This window comes from Coregonus lavaretus (assembly GCF_964263955.1).
Source record: "Coregonus lavaretus genome assembly, chromosome: 19".
Taxonomy (NCBI): domain Eukaryota; kingdom Metazoa; phylum Chordata; class Actinopteri; order Salmoniformes; family Salmonidae; genus Coregonus; species Coregonus lavaretus.
Window position 1 is genome coordinate 21826723 of NC_140006.1, and position 20510 is coordinate 21847232.

The 20510-nt window shown below is 45.6% G+C and overlaps 1 pseudogene across 1 annotated transcript in view; it reads left to right on the plus strand.

Moving 5' to 3' along the window:
• LOC311146599 (cadherin-2-like) overlaps window positions 1-20510 on the plus strand; it is a 101884-nt pseudogene that overhangs the window by 69020 nt on the left and 12354 nt on the right. The window contains exons 4-12 of the transcript XR_014615611.1: window positions 9236-9415; window positions 13558-13713; window positions 15196-15340; window positions 15725-15897; window positions 16910-17047; window positions 17885-18070; window positions 18501-18754; window positions 19015-19157; window positions 20050-20283. The product of XR_014615611.1 is annotated as a cadherin-2-like (transcript). The remainder of the gene's footprint in view (window positions 1-9235; window positions 9416-13557; window positions 13714-15195; window positions 15341-15724; window positions 15898-16909; window positions 17048-17884; window positions 18071-18500; window positions 18755-19014; window positions 19158-20049; window positions 20284-20510) is intronic.

Here is a 20510-nt window from a genome sequence, read left to right on the forward strand (position 1 = left end):
CCTGGCTAACGTTGGCCACCAGTACTTCGTACTAAGGCAGTGCACTGTCCGGCCAATACCTGGATGTCCAGAGGAGGGGGACGTGTGAGCCCAATAAATCAGCCGATCCCGGACCTCGAGCGGGACGTACGCCCGACCCACCGGACACTGTGGAGGACTAGGGTCGGTGCGTAACGCCCGCTCGATCTCCGCATCGACCTCCCACACCACCGGTGCCACCAGACAAGACTCCGGTAGTATGGGAATGGACTCCACGCACCTCTCCTCCGTGTCATACCGACGGGACAGAGCATCTGCCTTCCCGTTCTGGGACCCAGGGATGTAAGTGATCTTGAACACAAACCGGGCGAGAAACATAGTCCATCGAGCCTGGCGAGGATTCAGTCTCCTAGCTGCCCGAATGTATTCCAGGTTACGATGGTCGGTCAGAATGAGGAAAGGGTGCTGAGCCCCCTCAAGCCAATGCCTCCACACCTTTAGGGCCTGTACTACGGCTAACAGCTCCCTGTCCCCTACGTCATAATTCCGCTCCGCCGGACTGAGCTTCTTAGAATAAAAAGCACAGGGGCGGAGCTTAGGTGGTGTACCGGATCGTTGAGAAAGAACTGCCCCGATACCGGCCTCAGGCGCGTCCACCTCAACTTGGAAGGGTAAAGTGGGATCCGGGTGCGCCAACACCGGAGCCGAGGTAAACAGGTCCTTCAGTCTCCCAAAGGCCCTGTCCGCCTCAGCCGACCACTGCAAGCGCACCGGACCCCCCTTCAGAAGAGACGTTATGGGAGCTGCCACCTGTCCAAAACCCCGGATAAACCTCCGGTAGTAATTCGCAAAACCCAAGAACCGCTGCACCTCTTTAACCGTAGTTGGGGTTTGCCAATTACGCACGGCTGCCACTCGGTCCACCTCCATTCTCACCCCTGACGCAGACAACTGGTAACCCAAAAAGGAAACTGACTCCTGAAAGAACAGACATTTCTCGGCTTTGACATACAGGTCATGCTCCAACAGTCTCCTCAATACCCTGCGCACCAGGGCTACATGCTCGGCCCGAGTAGAACTGTACACAAGAATATCATCTATGTACACCACTACTCCCTGCGCCTGCATGTCCCGGAAAATTTCATCTACAAACGATTGGAAGACTGATGGAGCATTCATTAACCCATATGGCATGACGAGATACTCGTAATGGCCGGAGGTAGTACTAAATGCTGTCTTCCACTCATCGCCCTCCCTAATGCGCACCAAGTTATATGCGCTCCTGAGGTCCAATTTTGTGAAGAACCGTGCCCCGTGTAATGACTCCGTCATGGTCCCAATCAGCGGGAGTGGATAACTATATTTCACAGTTACCTGATTGAGACCGCGGTAATCAATACACGGACGCAAACCTCCATCCTTTTTCTTCACAAAAAAGAAGCTCGAGGACGCGGGAGAAGTGGAGGACCGTATGTATCCCTGTCTCAGAGACTCGGCAATGTAAGTTTCCATTGCCCTTTTCTCCTCCTGTGACAAAGGATACACATGGCTCCGCGGAAGCGCGGCTCCTGTCTGGAGGTCTATCGCACAATCCCCCTGTCTATGAGGTGGCAACCGTGCCGCTCTGGTCTTACTAAACACGAGCGCCAAATCCTCATACTCAGGAGGAATGTGCAGTGCTGGCATCTGGTTCGGACTCTCCACCGAGGTCGCCCCTACGGAAACACCCAGACATAACCCCTCACACTGAGCAGACCACCCTTTCTCTCGCCACGAAATAGTAGGATCATGGGTAATCAACCAGGGAAGCCCCAGTACCACCGGATACGCAGGAGAGTCGATCAGATAGAGTTGAATCGTCTCCTCATGACCCCCCTGCGTCATCATCCTAAGTGGCGCTGTGACCTCCCCAATCAACCCAGATCCTAACGGACGACTATCTAAGGCATGTACAGGAAAGGGCTTTTCGACTGGAAGGAGGGGAATCCCTAACTTAACACAGAATTTCCGATCTACAAAATTCCCAGCTGCGCCTGAATCGACTAGCGCCTTATGCTGGGAACGAGGTGCAACCTGTGGGAAACAAACAGGTAATGTAATGTGTACGACAGAAAGCTCTGGGTAAGTAGGGCGCCTACTCACCTGGGAGGACTCCCCACTGTATGACCTGCCATCTCCCTCACCAGGGGACCCTCCCCAGCACCTAGCCGCGGTGTGCCCTCCGCGGCCACACTTGGTGCAGGAGACTGCCCCCCTCGGGCTCCTACCTCTTCTCCCTCTAGCGCCAGCACCTCCAAGCTCCATCGGACTCTGCTCGGAGGCGCTGGAGGGTGGAATGGGAGGCCCCCACCTGGGACGTCCGCGGGTCGCAAGCAGGGTGTCCAGTCGAATGGCCATGTCCACCAGCTGGTCAAATGTTAGTGTAGTGTCCCTGCATGCTAACTCCCTGCGGACGTCCTCCCGAAGGCTACATCTAAAGTGGTCTATGAGGGCCCTCTCATTCCACCCAGCATCAGCCGCTAGAGTCCGGAACTCCAGCGCAAACTCTTGAGCGCTCCTCATCCCCTGTCGGAGGTGGAATAGACGCTCCCCCGCCGCCTTCCCCTCTGGTGGATGGTCGAAGACTGCACGGAAGCGGCGGTAGAACTCCGCATAGGTGACTGTGGCGGCGTCTATTCCCCTCCATTCGGCGTTGGCCCACTCCAACGCCTTGCCGGTGAGACAGGAGATGAGTGCGGAAACGCTCTCGTATCCCGAGGGCGCCGGGTGTATGGTGGCAAGGTAGAGCTCCACTTGTAAGAGGAACCCCTGACACCCGGCAGCGGTGCCGTCGTACGCCCTCGGGAGCGAGAGCCGAATCCCACTGGGTTCCGGTCGATGGACGGGCTGGCTGTCCGGTGGTGATGGTGCGATAGGTGGGGCTGTGGGAACCCCGCTGGTTTCCCATCGACGAAGGGTGTCCATGACGCCCTCCAAGGCGTGCCCGATCTGGTTGATTCGGTGCTCTTGACCAAGGAGACGCTCCTCCATGATGTCGACGGGTGCTCCTGCTGATTCCATGTGAGGTGTGTAATTCTGTCACGTTGCTGTGGATTGGTGTGGTGTAGAATCAGGCGCAGGAAGCAGAGGATAAGTCCAACAAGACTTTACTAGAGCACACAAAAATAATCCAAACAGCCCGGAGGCAAAGGGACGCACACAGGCGTAAATAAGCGAGCGCACACACAGGTGCGAAAATACTCTCCTAAACACAAGGAGGAAGCTAAGAAAATAGCGTACCGACACGGGTAGCGCAACAACACGACACGAACAATTACACACAACACTAAACTAACAACAAGGAAACTAAATAGGGTGCTAAATGAGACATAACACAAAACAGGTGTGACTAACAGACAAAACCAATCAAACAAGAAACATAGAGCGGTGGCAGCTAGTACTCCGGAGACGACGACCGGCGAAACCTGCCCGAACAAGGAGGAGGAGCCGCCTCGGCCGAAACCGTGACAGAAACATAACAACAACAAAAAACACACCAAAATTCAACTGTTCAATACATTTCATTCCTGGAGTGCCTTTGTTACAACTATGAAACAGAAACCATATGTGTAGGTAGGGGTGCAACTTTGGTTTTAGAAGTGGGGGGGACATAATATATATATATATATATATATATATATATATATGTTTTTTTCCCCCAGTCGGATAAACACTACAAACAGCCTACCCGACTGCTCAGAGGGGTCCGCATGGTCCTAAAGCACACCGTTGCCTCGTTTTGTATCACGTTCCAATGATAAAACAGGAGGGGACAACAATGTAATTTCAGAATGTGCCCCTGTGTGTTGGACATGTCCCCCCCGTCCCCAGTGAAAGTTGTGCCCCTGTGTGTTGGAACACGGTAACAGCTTCTTTTTATATATTTTATTTTCTTTACGAAATACCCCAACCACAAAGGCTGATGCATGGTCAGCAAAACACGCGGTCAAATGATGAAAACAGTAGCCTAAACATCATTATAAGCGCCAAGTGTGCTTGATAAATAGTGAAAATCTGGAAAAGATTATGAATATAAGTGTCGATATGACTGCAGTCAAAAATAGTCAGTTATTGTCAGCTCGTGCTTACACGTAGCTCAGTTGGTAGAGCATGGCGCTTGCAATGCCAGGGTTGTGGGTTCGATTCCCACGGGGGACCAGTATGAAAAAATGTATGCACTCACTAACTGAAAGTTGCTCTGGATAAGAGCGTCTGCTAAATGACTAAAATGTAATGATCTGCGTTTTTCACGTAATGGCATTAGTTGGATTTTATTTAGCGGTTATCCCTTGTACTAACAGTCCACACAAATCTTCGCCACTTTCACTTGCTTGACACACTTCCCACAAACACGTCGCTTGCAGGTGACACAGGTGTCTTGGGTTCTGTTCTTTGTGCATCTGGCCACCTGGCACTGTCTCCTCCCCAGGAGCTGTGCGCAATCTGCCTCGCGCAAAGGCTCACGTGGAATCTTTGCTGCTGTCTTGGCCCTCATATTGTCTTCGCCCTCATATGTCGCTCATGTAGCCCGTATACTAGACTCATGATGAAGTCTTTCCTGGGCATGGTGTTGTCCATGCACTGCTCGAACAACACGTGTGCGTTGATAGCAGCCAAGTCAAGAATGTTGTAGAACACAGCAACAGGCCAGTGGCGGGTGACTCCTTTCACAGCGTACAGCTGTGCCATCTGATCCAAAACATCCACACCAACCTGCGGAACAGAATAGAGTAGAAAACATTAGGAAAAAAAAACAAGTGTTTTACAGAAGACCATAATGCATTGCATAAGTGCATTCGGAAAGTATTCAGACCCCTTAACTTTTTCCACATTTTGTTATGTTACAGCCTTATTCTCAAATGGATTAAATTGTTTACACACAATACCCCATAATGACAGCTGTTTTTGTATATATATATATTATTTTTAAATAAAACTGAAATATCACATTTACATAAGTATTCAGACCCTTTACTACTACTTTGGTGAAGCACCTTTGGCAGCGATTACAGCCTAGAGTCTTCTTGGGTATGGCACACCTGTATTCGGGGAGTTTCTCCCATTCTTCTCTGCAGATACACTCAAGCTCTGTCAGGTTGGATGGGGAGCGTTGCTGCACAGCTATTTTCAGGTCCCTCCAGAGATGTTCGATCGGGTTCAAGTCCGGGCTTTGGCTGGGCCACATTCAGAGACTTGTCCCGAACCCACTACTGCGTTGTCTTGGCTGTGTGCTTAGGATCATTGTCCTATTGGAAGGTGAACCTTCGCCCCAGTCTGAGGTCCTGAGCGCTCTGGAGCAGGTTTTCATCAAGGATCTCTCTATACTTTGCTCCATTCATCTTTCCCTCGTTCCTGACTAGTCTCCCAGTCCCTGCTGCTGAAAAACATCCCCACACCATGATACTGCCACCACCATACTTCACCGTAGGGATGGTGCCTGGTTTCCTCCAGACATGACGCTTGGCATTCAGGCCAAAGAGCTCAATCTTGGTTTCATCATACCAAAGAATCTTGTTTCTCATGGTCTGAGAGTCCTTTAGGTGCCTTTTGGCAAAATCCAAGCGGGCTGTCATGTACCTTTTACTGAGGAGTGGCTTCCGTCTGGCCACTCTACCATAAAGGCCTGATTGGTGGAGTGCTGCAGAGATGGTTGTCCTTCTGGAAGGTTCTCCAATCTCCACAGAGGAAGTCTGGAGCTCTGTCAGAGTGACCATCAGGTTCTTGGTCACCTCACTGACCAAGGCCCTTCTCCCCCGAATGCTCAGTTTGGCTGGGCAGCCAGCTCTTGGAAGAGTCATTGTGGTTCCAAACTTCTTCCATTTAAGAATGATGGAGGCCACTGTGTTCTTGGGGACCTTCAATGCTACAGAAATTTTTTGGTACCCTTCCCCAGATCTGTGCCTAGACACAATCCTGTCTCGGAGCTCTACGGACAATTCCTTCGACCACATGGCTTGGTTTTTGCTCTGACATGCACTGTCAACTGTGAGACCTTATATAGACAGGTGTGTGCCTTTCGAAATCATGTCCAATTAATTGAATTTACCACAGGTGGACTCCAATCAAGTTGTAGAAACATCTCAAGGATGATCAATGGAAACAGGATGCACCTGAGCGCAATTTTGAGTCTCATAGCAAATTGTCTGAATACTTATGTAAATAAGGTATTTCTGTTTTTTGTTTTTAATACATTTGCTAAATATTCTAAAAAAATGTTTTCGCTTTGTCATTATGGGGTATTGTGTTTAGATTGATGATGAAAAAAATATATTTTATTCATTTTAGAATAAGGCTGTAACGTACCAAAGTGATGAAAAAGTCAAGGTGTTTGAATACTTTCCGAAGGCACCGTATATATATATATATATATATATATATATATATGGCGATGTCTATTATGTAATGTTGACATACCTTTGGTTGTAGTGCGTAATAGTATCAGTTTTTCTCTTTGTGTCCCTGTCGATGGCAACCGTCGGATGCATGGTGCTCATGACAGAAACATTCTTTATTGCCTTGCGTTGGTATAGTGTAAGTGTTGTCTTGTCATTCTTCAGCACCGTTGTGGATTACAACGGCTGTGTAGGATCTTATTTTGCACAAAGGGAGGGAGCTCCCGTCTCGCTTTGTTCATGGTGCCGACTAGGCTTGTTTTATTTGCAAGCGTCTTGTTCACCAATGACAGTTAAGTGAAGAAATTGTCCATGGTGACATTTCTCCCCTTGCCAACGTAAGGTTCCACAAGCCTCATCACCACATTCTCCGACACTCGCTCACCTGCTGCCCGATGTGGATCATTTCCCAAACGGTGTCATCACTTCCTTTCTCCCGTCTTACCGTTTCATTTGGTGGTGGCGGCGCGGGCACCTGCTCAGTGGGTACCATTCTGTAGAGGCTCAGAATCAGAAGAATAATCATCAGAGATGTCATCATTTATTTCTTCCCCACCCTCTGAGTCGTTTTCCTTCAGATCTTCTAGCAGCTCGAAAGCAGCATGTGCATCCATTCGTCTTGGTCTTCTTGCCATTGTAAATTACGCAGGCTCTCACTGTGTACTACAAGTAGGCCAGAGTAGACTGCTAAGACTGCTTGGATTTGGTCGACTGATATAGGGTACATACCATTTTTTGATTATAATTATAATATACCAATACAATAGAATGGCCCGCCCTGTTATTAATTCACAATTGGTGATTACATAATTATGCGTTATCCACTTCCCCTCACTCATCAACTAACCCATGCTCCCCCTTTCTCCCCCATCATACTTTATTTCATATATTTCATCTGTTGTTATATGTGTGAAATTAGGTCCGGTATAGTTTAGGTTCAGTTTCGAGGCAATTATCGGGGTGATTATCAACTGGCCTCTGCACTGTCCCATGTTGGGAGAATGAGCGGCGCAGGCCCTACTGTTGGTCAAAGGAGAAAACCATTCAAATAATGACACGCCCTCCTAAAAATGGTTATAACTCCAATTCTGTTTGTGATATTATGATTCTAACAACGGCAGTGTGTTATATAGACTTATTTAGGAAAAGTCAAGGACAGAGTGGGGCATGACTTTAAAAATGGCAGAGTAATAAAATATATAAATTCATGAGCAGTCAAAATGACTGCTTTAGTGGTTCTAGTGTTAATCAATGAAGAAGTAACAATTGGCTCATTAACATCAAAGTGACCTCCCCTGCCACTACCATCAACATCACCAAAAGAGTCAGGCTGAAAACCAAGACCCACCCTTAGAGAGGGTGATGTTGTACTTGTCTATAACAACACACACACACACACACACACAGTCAGAAGTTGGAGTTGGGTAAACTCCGACAGGGTGCAGAGAGACCTGCAGTACACTCCAGAGATAGATAGATGTGTGTTGGGGCTAAGGCTTCTAAGCAAACCCTCCACACCATTCATCATTCCAGACGCCAGGTCACAAATAATTACAGCTCCCACTTTCTCCTTCAGTTTAATAGGGTAATAGATATTTCTGAAGCATGTTCCCCGCTATCTGTCCGCTTGCCTCTCTGCATTTCAAATGTGTGAAAGCAGCATAATCGGATTTCAAACATGATTAGTAGAGATGCTCCGACAGCTCCGCAGATCGTCAGGGAGGGGCGGCATGCGTGCCGAGGTGGCGTGGGATGGGGCTCGTGTTGTAAGGCAAAAAAGTCATTCATTTAGCTGTTGGCACAGAGAACTTTCGGCTAGTTTCAGTACTTGGGATACTGTGTAACGAATTGGCGATCAGTAATTACAGACGGAGGAGAGAGAGTAAATAAGGGACTTTCTGAGGCATGACTGTTGTGCAGTAGGGAAATTGCATCTGTCATTCACTGACTTTGACTACCTAAGTTTGCCGGCGTCTTGTTTTCATTTTACCATGGAGCGTTCAAGGTTATTGTGACTTCTCTGGCGCTACTTCAGTCTCTCTCCCAACAGTCTCTCTCTGTGGAACAGCATAGGCAATTGGAGCCATCTGGGTATTTAGAGTCTGGCTTGCAGGTACCATCCTCCTTTGTTTCAAATCACATTCATTACAGCCAAGGGAGGATGGCACATCCATTTTAGAAGCCTTTCTGTGTGTGTGTGTGTGTGTGTGTGTGTGGGTGTATGTGTGTGTGTGTGTGTGTGTGTGTGTGTGTGTGTGTGTGTGTGTGTGTGTGTGTGTGTGTGAGCATGCTTTTATCAGGAGATGATTCATGCTTTTATCAGGACATGAGAGGAGGTCTGTGATTTAAAGCTAACTGAAGGGCTGCAGTACTATCCTCAACAAAGCATCTCAAACACTACTCTCATTCCCAGCCATGTTTCTCACTGAAAGCCTGGAAGAGAGGCTGTCCAAACACATCATCACACATATGGAGGCAATGTTAACCTTCACTGAATTCTCAAAGACAAAATGGATCCTAAAATATAATGTGACCACATCAAAAAGCCCCCCAAAAGCTCTTACATTTGGTCATCTAGCGGGTATAATTTAATGATATTACAAAAACAGTTTTAGGTCAGGCAGGAATTTAGATTCTCTTGAATTCTTTCCGTCACATCATTGGTAGTTAAAGACAATTTGTCTTGTGGCTACTGTATGAACAGTCTACCTAAAGCCATTGGTTTCTAGATGTGTCCGGTTATGTTGTTTTCAATGTCTATCTGAAGTTTCCATTGTTTTTTAGATGTGTCCAGTTAGTAACCTGACGTTATTTCTCTCCTTCAGGCCCAGGACATCCAAGCTCCCCCAACTCTGTCCCAGGGTCTCCAGGAGATCTGGTTCCCATCGCGGCAGACAGACAGCAGCTCCGTGGGCCAGCTCAAACGCATGAAGAGAGACTGGGTCATCCCCCCAATCAACGTCCCCGAGAACTCCAGAGGAGAGTTCCCCCAGGACCTGGTCCGGGTAAGATGTTGCACACACACACACACACACACACACACACACACACACACACACACACACACACACACACACACACACACACACACACACACACACACACACACCAGATATCCACAATCTCAAAGGAAATTGCTCTGATCTGAGCTTCATGGTTCTACAGTGCCTTGCAAAAGTATTCATCCCCCTTGGCGTTTTTCTTATTTTGTTGCATTACAACCTGTAATTGAAATAGATTTTTATTTGGATTTAATGTAATGGACATACACAAAATAGTCCTAATTGGTGAAGTGAAATGAAAAAAATTACTTGTTTCAAAGAATTCTAAAAAATAAACAATGGAAAAGTGGTGCGTGCAAATGTATTCACCCCCTTTGCTATGAAGCCCCTAAATAAGATCTGGTGCAACCAATTACCTTCAGAAGTCACATAATTACTTAAATAAAGTCCACATGTGGGCAATCTAAGTGTCACATGAGCTGTCACATGATCTCAGTATATATACACCTGTTCTGAAAGGCCCCAGAGTCTGCAACACCACTAAGCAAGGGGCACCACCAAGCAAGTGGCACCATGAAGACCAAGGAGCTCTCCAAGCATGTCAGGGACAAAGTTGTGGAGAAGTACAGATCAGGGTTGGGTTATAAAAAATATTTGAAACTTTGAACATCCCACGGAGCACCATTAAATCCATTATTAAAAAATGGAACGAATATGGCACCACAACAAACCTGCCAAGAGAGGGCCGCCCACCAAAACTCATGGACCAGGCAAGGAGGGCATTAATCAGAGAGGCAACAAAGAGACCAAAGATAACCCTGAAGGAGCTGCAAAGCTCCAAAGCGGAGATTGGAGTATCTGTCCATAGGACCACTTTAAGCCGTACACTCCACAGAGCTGGGCTTTACGGAAGAGTGGCCAGAAAAAAGCCATTGCTTAAAGAAAAAAATAAGCAAACACATTTGGTGTTCGCCAAAAGCCATGTGGGAGACTCCCCAAACATATGGAAGAAGATGCTCTGGTCAGATGAGACTAAAATTGAGCTTTTTGGCCATCAAGAAAAACGCTATGTCTGGCGCAAACCCAACACCTCTCATCACCCCGAGAACACAATCCCCACAGTGAAGCATGGTGCTGGCAGCATCATGCTGTGGGGATGTTTTTCATCGGCAGGGACTGGGAAACTGGTCAGAATTGAAGAAATGATGGATGGTGCTAAATACAGTGAAATTCTTGAAGGAAACCTGTTTCAGTCTTCCAGAGAGTTGAGACTGGGACGAAGGTTCACCTTCTAGCAGGACAATGACCCTAAGCATACTGCTAAAGCAACACTTGAGTGGTTTAAGGGGAAACATTTAAATATCTTGGAATGGCCTAGTCAAAGCCCAGACCTCAATCCAATTGAGAATCTGTGGAATGACTTAAAGATTGCGGTACACCAACGGAACCCATCTAACTTGAAGGAGCTGGAGCAGTTTTGCCTTGAAGAATGGGCAAAAATCCCAGTGGCTAGATGTGCCAAGCTTATAGAGACATACCCCAAGAGATTTGCAGCTGTAATTGCTGCAAAAGGTGGCTCTACAAAGTATTGACTTTTGGGGAGTGAATAGTTATGCACGCTCATGTTTTCTGTTTTTTTGTCTCATTTCTTGTTTGTTTCACAATGAAAAATATGAATGTAACCTGGTATGATGTAGCGTTAGAGACCTCAGTGAATATTACAAAGAGCCCTCCATTGGCCTGTTTCCCCGTTGAGATACTATCTTCCCTTTATCATGGGCTCAAGGACACTCCCAGCCCATCCATTTACCTTCTACACACACACACACACACACACACACACACACAAACACACAAACACAACCTCTCTCCATAGCAGTGGGTGGGTGGATGTGAATGATGAAGGACTGGCAATCTTTCTCATGTCAGTTAAGAAGTAGATCCTTTCTCAACGTAAGCTTACTGGTTCCTGACTGAGTGCTAAGTCCAGTATATGACGTCTGTATGTATTATATTTAATCCAAGGGCATTAGGGGGTGGGGATGTTGCTGAGTCTAATGGATGGCATAAGGGTGAGGCACCAGGCACTATGCAAACACACCATGGATACCCAGGCTTATGGGTAGAGATAGACAGGACAGTGAAGACACAGAGGGTCAAATATATCACACTCACATAGCCTTGCAAAAGTATTCAGACCCCTTGGATTTCTTCACATTTTATTGTGTTACAAAGTGGGATTAAAATGTATTTACTTGTCATTTTTTTGTCAACAATCTACACAAAATATTCTGTAATGTCAAAGTGGAAGAAAGATTCTAACATTTTTTAAAGATGAATAGAAATTGAATAACTAAAATATAGTCGTTGCATAGTATTCAGCTTCTTGAGTCAATACATGTTAGAAACACATTTGGCATCGATTACAGCTGTGAATCTTCTTAGGTAAGTCTATAAGAGCTTTGCACACCTGGATTGTGCAATATTTACCCATTATTATTTTCAAAAGTCTTCAAGCTCTGTCAAGATAGCAATTTTAAAGTATTCCAATAGATTTTCAAGCAGTTTTAAGTCAAAACTGTAACTTGGCCACTCAGGAACATTCACTGCCTTCTTGGTAAGCAACTCCAGCGTACATTTGGCCTGGTTATTGACCTGCTGAAAGGTGAATTCCTCTCCCAGACTCTGGTGTATGGCAGACTGAAGCAGGTTTTCCTCTAGGATTTTGCCTTTTCTTAGCTCCATCCCATGTATTTTTATCCTGAAAAACTTCCAAGTATTTGCCGATGTCAAGCATACCCATACCATGATGCAGCCACCACCATGCTTGAAAATAAGGAGGCAGTTACTCAGTGATGTGTTGTGTTGGATTTACCCCAAACATAAGGCTTTGCATTTAGGCCAAAAAGTGTATTCCTTTGTTGTTTTTTTGCTGTATAGTTGTATTCTTCTTTTCATTCTGTCATTTATGTCGTTATTGTGGAGTCACTACAATGTTGTTGATCCATCCTCAGTTTTCTACCATCACAGACATTGAACTGTTTTAATATCACCAATGGCCTCATGGTAACATCCCTGAGCAGTTTCATTCCTGTCTTGCAGCTCAGTTCAGAAAGATGACTGTATCTTTGATGTGTCTGGGTGGTTTAATATATAATCCACAGCATAATTATTAACTTGATCATGCTTAAAGAGATATTCAATGTCTGATTTGTTATTGTTACCCATCTACCGATCACTGCCTTTCTTTATGAGGCTTTCGAAAAGCTCCCTGGTCTTTGTTGTTGAGTCTGTGCTCGAAATGTATGTATGCATGGGGACAGAGGAAGAGTTAGTAGTTAAAAAATGTATGTTAACCCCTACTATTTCACACAGAGTGAGTCCATTAAACTTATTATGTGATTTTCTTAAGACAAATTTAACTCCTGAACTAATTTAGGCTTGCCTTAACAAATAGGCTGAACAACTATATTTTTGTTGTGAATGTTTTATTTATTAAAGAAAACGTTGACATTACAGTGTATTTTGTGTAGATTGTTGACAAATAAATGTCACACTAGGGCTGGGAATTGCCAGCGACCTCACGATACGATATTATCACAATACTTAGGTGCTGATACGATATGTATTGCGATTCTCACAATTCGATATGTATTGCGATTAAATACTGTGATATTATTGTGATTCCATGGTCCAAACATATTGCTCACCATATGTCTACTGTAGAGGGACACGAGAGAGCCATGAGAAACGAGTTTTGATCAGTCATGGAAATAAAAGTGTTGAAAAAAACCGCAGATGGAGAACAAGCTATGACGGAAAAATACTGGAGTTTTGGTGCAGATACAACCAATTAACGCAAACATAATATTGTGATATTGTCAAAATTATACGATACGATATGTCGTCAAAAATAATATCCCGATATGTAACTGTATCGATTGTTCCCCCATCACTAATACACACACACGCAAGGGAGGAAGATCTGTCTGTACCACTCACCAACGGGACTCCAGGGCACACACACACACCGATATATACCCCGCCATGACATTATTATTTGAAGTAGAATTCTGAACAGTATATATACCTACAATTGAGTATTGATCATCATTTAACCAACCTACTTCCGGGTTCTGAAACAGATCCGGTCGGACAATGACAAGAACCGCTCCCTGAGGTACAGTGTGACCGGACCCGGAGCTGACCAGCCGCCCACCGGCATCTTCATAATCCACCCCATCTCCGGAGAGCTGTCTGTCATGAAACCCCTGGACAGAGAACACATATCCAACTTCCACGTAAGTCTCTCACACACACACACATGGGCCTACGTGAGAGAGAGGAGATGACTAGGACCACGCACACTGTCAAGTCAAGATCCACTTTGGATCGAAACGTTGTTATTTTCTAGGCAAATAAATGTATGGTGGAGTAATAGTGTGTGCAGGTCCTATTAATCTCAAGCCTTCCTTGGCCCAGCATGACCTAAAGTGATGTGTGTTTGACTGTATTGACTTTTCTCCATGAAAGAGAGAGTAACTTGACCATGCAACCTGTGCAGTGAATAGGAGCAACAGAGCAGACATTCCAAGCGTTTACAGTATGTGATGAGGTGATTTTGGTCAGGCGCAGGAGGGTAAATCACAGCATAAGAGGATTTATTCGGAACCACAGAGTTACGCAGTAATGCGTAAAAACACTCCAGTGCGCAAAACAGGCGCACTGGAAAATACAAGGCACACGGGGAATATTCCCGGCGATACAAAATACACGGAGCTCCACCGAGCTTCTCTCTCCTCCACAATAAACAATCACACACAAAGACAAGGGTGCAGAGGGAACACTTATACAGGTACTGATGAGGGGATATGAACCAGGTGTGTGTAATAAACAAGACAAAACAAATGGAATGATGAGATGAGGAGCGACAGTGGCTAGAAGACGACGAACGCCGAAGCCTGCCCGAACAAGGAAAGGAGGCAGCCTCGGAGGAAGTCGTGACACAGTAAAAGGTTTCTAAACAGAGTACCAAGCATTAAGCCCTCTTTATCGAGATGTACAGTATGCGTCCTATTTGGCTTATACATACATTCTGTACATTCCAGGAGGCTGAATGGCATGTGTTCAAGGTCCCTTGGTAGTCCAAACACTCCTCAATAGTGTACACTAGAGAGGGTTGGGGGGTTGGGGGGTTTGGGAGGCATTCCGGAACTCTGACTTATCCGTCTGAGAATTTGAAAGATTCAACGTGTGAATGCATTTGTTTAAAGAAGCAGCTATTTTACAAGTAATGATAACCTCCAGGGATATCATGACCCACTCATAACTATTTAATTAAACGTCAGTGGTCATTGTTTGGGAGTTGTGATATGTCTAGCAACCAATGCTATTGATTTGATTCAGGGTGAGACTTGTATTAGACTGTGGGCAGACAGTAAAAGCAGTAAATTGGATAATGGAGTGGGCATCGGTGGAAGCGCTGCGCTGTGAAGAAACAAACATTAACAGAATTGAAAGGCACATTTCTGGGCTCATTATTTTTATCTGAGAGAACTGGAAAGAGGTAAGGGAGAGAGCCATCACAATGCCAAAGTTCTGCTTTGGCAAATTGGAGTGTGTTAGCTTATGGTTCTTACATTGCTATGAATTTGGTATGTTTTCTGTTTTCTGGTTATGGTATGCCTGGATGAATAAGTATATGCGTGGATGTGTGCGTGCGTATGCATGTGTGTCCACCACAACCAGCTGAGTGCTGATATCTCCCTGGTGTCTCCCTACAGCTGAGAGCCCATGCTGTGGATCTGAATGGTAACCAGGTAGAGAGCCCCATCGACATTGTGATCAATGTGATTGACATGAACGACAACCGGCCAGAGTTCATCCATCAGATCTGGAACGGCACCGTTCCCGAAGGCTCCAAACCAGGTAGGAGCCCAGACTAACCTTCCAGCCTCTGGCCCACTGTGCCACTAGACTATTACTACATCAAACGGCATTGATGAATCACAGGGGTAATCATTTTGTTAATTTGGCTGTGGTTCGATATGGATAAGATCTCTGCCAATAGTAAGTATTCTCTTGTGGAAGTGCATTGTCAACATTTCAGACGAAGCCAAAGCTTTTATTTAGGCTGTGTTTCGACTATGCTCCATGTTAGTCAGTGGATCCTCATAGTAGGGAAGTAACATTAGTGTAATGACTGTATTAGATCAATTAAATGCAGTACTGAAATAAAACAAGGTTATACCTTTTTAAAGGTCCTTGTTAAATTCCCTATTTGCATCTTCTGTCTCTCTTGTCATTTCTCAGGGACCTTTGTTATGACAGTAACGTCTGTTGACAAAGACGACCCCAAAACAGCCAATGGGATGCTGCGCTACAAGATCGTATCCCAGAATCCCGAGAGCCCGACATCCAACATGTTCACCATTAACAACAAGACAGGAGGCATTATTACCGTCGCAGCCGGCCTGGACAGAGAGGTACGCAATACAGCAGTTTGTGTGTGTGTGCTCACCTATTAAATCCCATTGCAGTAGCATTAAAGTTACAGTCCCATTATCACATTCATTCATATGTGCTCCTCCTTCACTGCTTGGCGTTCCGCTAACTCGCATACATCAAGATATATTTTCCTTTGTTTACCTAAATGAGCTGTAGATTGCAGACAAACAGAACCGCAAAGTTTTGAGTTGTTTTTGCTGCTGATAATCTTTAGTGTGTCTCAAAACTAATGAAGTTTGCTAAGTATGCCCGATTACCATTTTACCAACGAAGCCCAGAAATTGACTCATCACCCGCTTCGTACTTATTTACTCTAACATGGACGCAACATGCATCATTGAGCAGCTAAATGTTTCTCTCCCCATTGCTGTTAATGGTAACACTCCTATTTAATTGCATGGCGATGGCCTTGCTTTTACTGGAAGGAAGACGGAGGGGAAAAATTACGGAATAAATATATAAGTCGAAGGGAAAAAACAAAGCCAATTGGTGCAATTCTGGCGAAGGCAATATGGATAGCTGGCCCACTCAATCAAGTTTGCCTCATGGCTGCTGTTATATGTACAGCATTTGCCACCATGAAAGTAATTTGCCCGATTCTCATTACCTAGGAACTGGTCCGTCGCCTGAGTAGCTTTTAATGTGAAGGGAGTCATTTGTTACAGTGGGATTACCCATCGTGCACCATGATGCTACACAGAGTGGAAGTGTTGCACTCCCACAGCAAGCTGACTTCTATTGTTCCTTTCTCTCTCTACAGGGAATTGATGTAGACTTGATCATTGTGAGAATAACTAGGATTCCTCGTTGTGGTTTGAAAGCTAGCGGGTTAAGAGGAGAATTGGGGAAAAAATAATGGGAGAGAAATTTACAAGGATCATTATTTTGGTTTATGTAAGATCCAATTTATACTGTACACAAGGCTCAACAAAAGGTTTAGGTGTGGATTATTTTTCAACATGTCTGTTTTCTTTATTTTTTTTCATGCAGAAAGTGCCTCAGTACACGTTGATCATCCAGGCCACAGACATGGAGGGCAACCCCATGTACGGCCTGTCCAACACTGCCACGGCCGTCATCAAAGTGACCGACATCAACGACAACCCACCAGAGTTCACTGCCGAGATGGTAAGAAAGAACATAGCTTCACATCTCTGCATTACACCACACTGTGTGATTCACTCTGTGCCCAGTCATAGCACTGTAAAGAACCAGGCAGAGCAGGTTGTGTCTCAACCGATGACGGGCACAACACAAATACCTCAGATTATGTAAAATAGGGTCTAAGTTACAACAAATGCGAAATAAATAATTATATAGCAGTTTACGCGTTTTTAGATAATTGACGTTAAAGGCAAAAAAATTACATAATTGTTATTCAAACATTTATTTTCAAGAAATTATAAAATAGTTGTACAACCCTGTTTGTAAGCTTTTTAAATGATATCAAACTTAACCATTCATACTTTCCAGTGATGAAGGACTGGATGTCTCATGATAGGGTGGGGTATGCAAACCGGGTCAACTTTGAGCACATCTATTGCCTAAATGTTTCGGCATTCAGGTCCAAAAAGTTACTTTCTGACCACTTCTACTATGGGCAAATATGTATAAAAAGGTTCATTCAAATCAAAAGGGGTGCATCCAAAAAGTGATTGAAATCATATGGAACAACCCACATGTAAGTACTGACACTTTGAGTACATCAGGCAGGCAGAGAGAGCAGAGCAGAGAGAGGTGCTTGATGTATTTGTGAGCGATACATTGGCCCTTGTGTAATGTAATGGTATTGTTTTGCTATCAGACCAAGATGGCGATGATAACATGATAAGTTGCTGTGGACATTTATTTACTTGAAATTAGGAGTTGGATGTGTAGAGCTGGAGCACGGAGCCTGTGTTTTCCGCTGGCGCAGCATTATGTGTAACTGCTCTCTGTCCCATCCTCCATCTTTTATTCATGTAGTTCTTTGGAGAGGTGCCTGAGAACCGGGTGAATGTCATCGTGGCCAACCTGACGGTGACGGACAAAGACCAGCCCAACACGCCAGCGTGGAACGCCGTCTACAAGATCACTGGGGGCGACCCCACCGGCAGGTTCTCCGTGCCAACCGATCCCACCACTAACGAGGGCCTGGTAACCGTTGTCAAGGTGAGACAGACTGCCACACCCTCAGACTTAATCCATCCCCCCAATCCCCTTCCCTCCACTCCCGTATCTCCCAGGGGAGCCACTTATTTTTAATAGCTAAGACTCAGCTCTTTCAAAAAAGTAGTTTATTATGCTCTTGTATGTTTGTAAGCTGAGTGTCGTCTTTAGTAGAGAGAACAGAGGTGCATACCATGTGTTTAATTAAATACCACCGCGTGTGTGTAAAGTAATTGAATAATAATTTCTCTGCAGTAGTAGTACAACTAACTACAGTATCCCCTGGCTGACTTCTTCTGGGCTCTTTTCCTCATTGCATTAGAAGAAGAAGAGTACTTTATTGATAAAAAAATAACAGAATAAATACTTTATCGATCCATTCCCTTACAGTCCATGGAACATACTTACATACTGTTGCATTTCCTCCCTCCAGCCAATCGACTATGAGATCAGCAGGACATACATGTTGACGGTGGTAGCGGTGAATGAGGTGTCTCTCGCCCGGGGTATCCACTCCCCTCGCCAGTCCACCGCCACGGTCTCCATCAGGGTCATCGATGTCAACGAGAGCCCCTACTTCGACCCCAACCCCAAACTCATCAAATTGGAGGAGGGGATGTTAGCAGAATCTACACTGACCACCTTCACAGCACAGGACCCTGATAGATTCATGCCGCAAAGCATTAGGTAATAATGATACTAAATAGCTGTATTCATACAAAGCTTTTCATGCAGTTTCCTCAATCACTGACTGCCCTTATGCCAATAAAAACACTCCCATCCTCAGTAAGATACGTATCTTTCTTTTGTTGAACGTTCACCACCTTTAGCCTTGAATGTATAAGTCTGCATAAAATAAAATAATAATAATAATAATAATAATAATAAACGAACACGTAAGGTTTGAATGAACATCTTGTATCTTCTTTCGTCCTCTCTATTCTCAGATACTCCAGGCTCTCAGACCCAGCCAACTGGCTAAGAATCGACCCTAACACCGGGCGCATCACAACCATCGCTGTCCTGGACCGCGAGTCGCCCTACGTGAAGGACAACATGTACAGCGCCACCTTCTTGGCATCTGACAATGGTACTTAGCCTAGCCACCAGGCGCTAATATCTGCTTCCCGATGTATAGCCAAGTAGCCTAGGAGAATATTGTTTTTAGCAGGCAAAAATCTCACACATAGCTGCCTTGTTCAAGGTTAACATTGTGCCTGACACCAACGTAGCAACCGAAGTTAATGTTTCAGAGCGAGCCCAGACCTACCAACCACACTGTGGACGTGTTCACCTCTCTCCTCTCTCTTTCCCTGACTGGATTTACCTCTGTTCAGGTTTAGCCTGTTCCACGGAGCACAGCACAGGCCAATAGGCTTAGAAACTCTCCCAATAAAGAGGTTTCTCAGCATTAATAGGTCAGGATTAGATGAGTAGCTCATTTGAGCGTGGCCTGAATGGCAAAAAAGCCTCTTAGCCCCATTAATACATAGAGGGGCTGAGGCTCTGGGTCTCCGGGGCTAAGGCAGCGACAGTGGGCTCTTCTCTGTCTGTCTGCTTTAGTATTCTCACCCTGTGGCCTCCCTCTTCATCAGGAATATACACTCTCTTCAGATCACACACTCACACACATACACACACATGCACAGCTCCTCTGCTCCTCCCTCCATTCCCCAAACGTTGCATTATATCCCCCACCCTCGCCCCTGGAGAGAGAGGAGCTCCGCTCCTCAGATCAGTATGCAGTCTGGAGGGGTCCTGTCCCTGCAGACTGGCTGCTGCTGCTCCTCTCTGCCTTACTTTTGCACCAAGCACAAGGCTCAGGATAAGGACGTTATGTATTACCAAACATGCAGCGAGACATCATGCATTAAGATCACTTCAATGGTATATTTCCCCTTATCGTTATTATGTATTCTAAGATGTTTATGTGTGTGTGTGTGTGTGCGTCCTTCCCTGTCTGTGTGTGATGTCCCATCCAGGCGTCCCCCCAGCGAGCGGTACAGGCACCCTGCAGATCTCCCTGCTGGACATCAACGACAATGCGCCCCACGTCTACCCCCAGGAGACCGAGATGTGCGAGAAACCCGAGCCCAACGGCATCAACATCACAGCGCTGGACGGAGACCTCAACCCCAACGCCGGACCCTTCGCGTTCGAGCTGGCCAACAGGCCCTCAGACGTCAGGAGAAACTGGACCATCACACGGCTCAGTGGTAAGACACAACAATAAAAACAATTAAACAAGCAAAACACTGTAGATCAGGGATGTGGTCGGCAATACTGCTGGTTTTCATTCTTCCCATGTAATCAGAGACTGATTTAGACCTGGGTCACCAGGTGAGTGGACATTCATCAATCAACTGCCAGTGGTTTACAACTGCCAGCGAGAATGGAGAACCACCAGTACTGTGTGGTCCTGGTTATTTGGATGGTGATAATA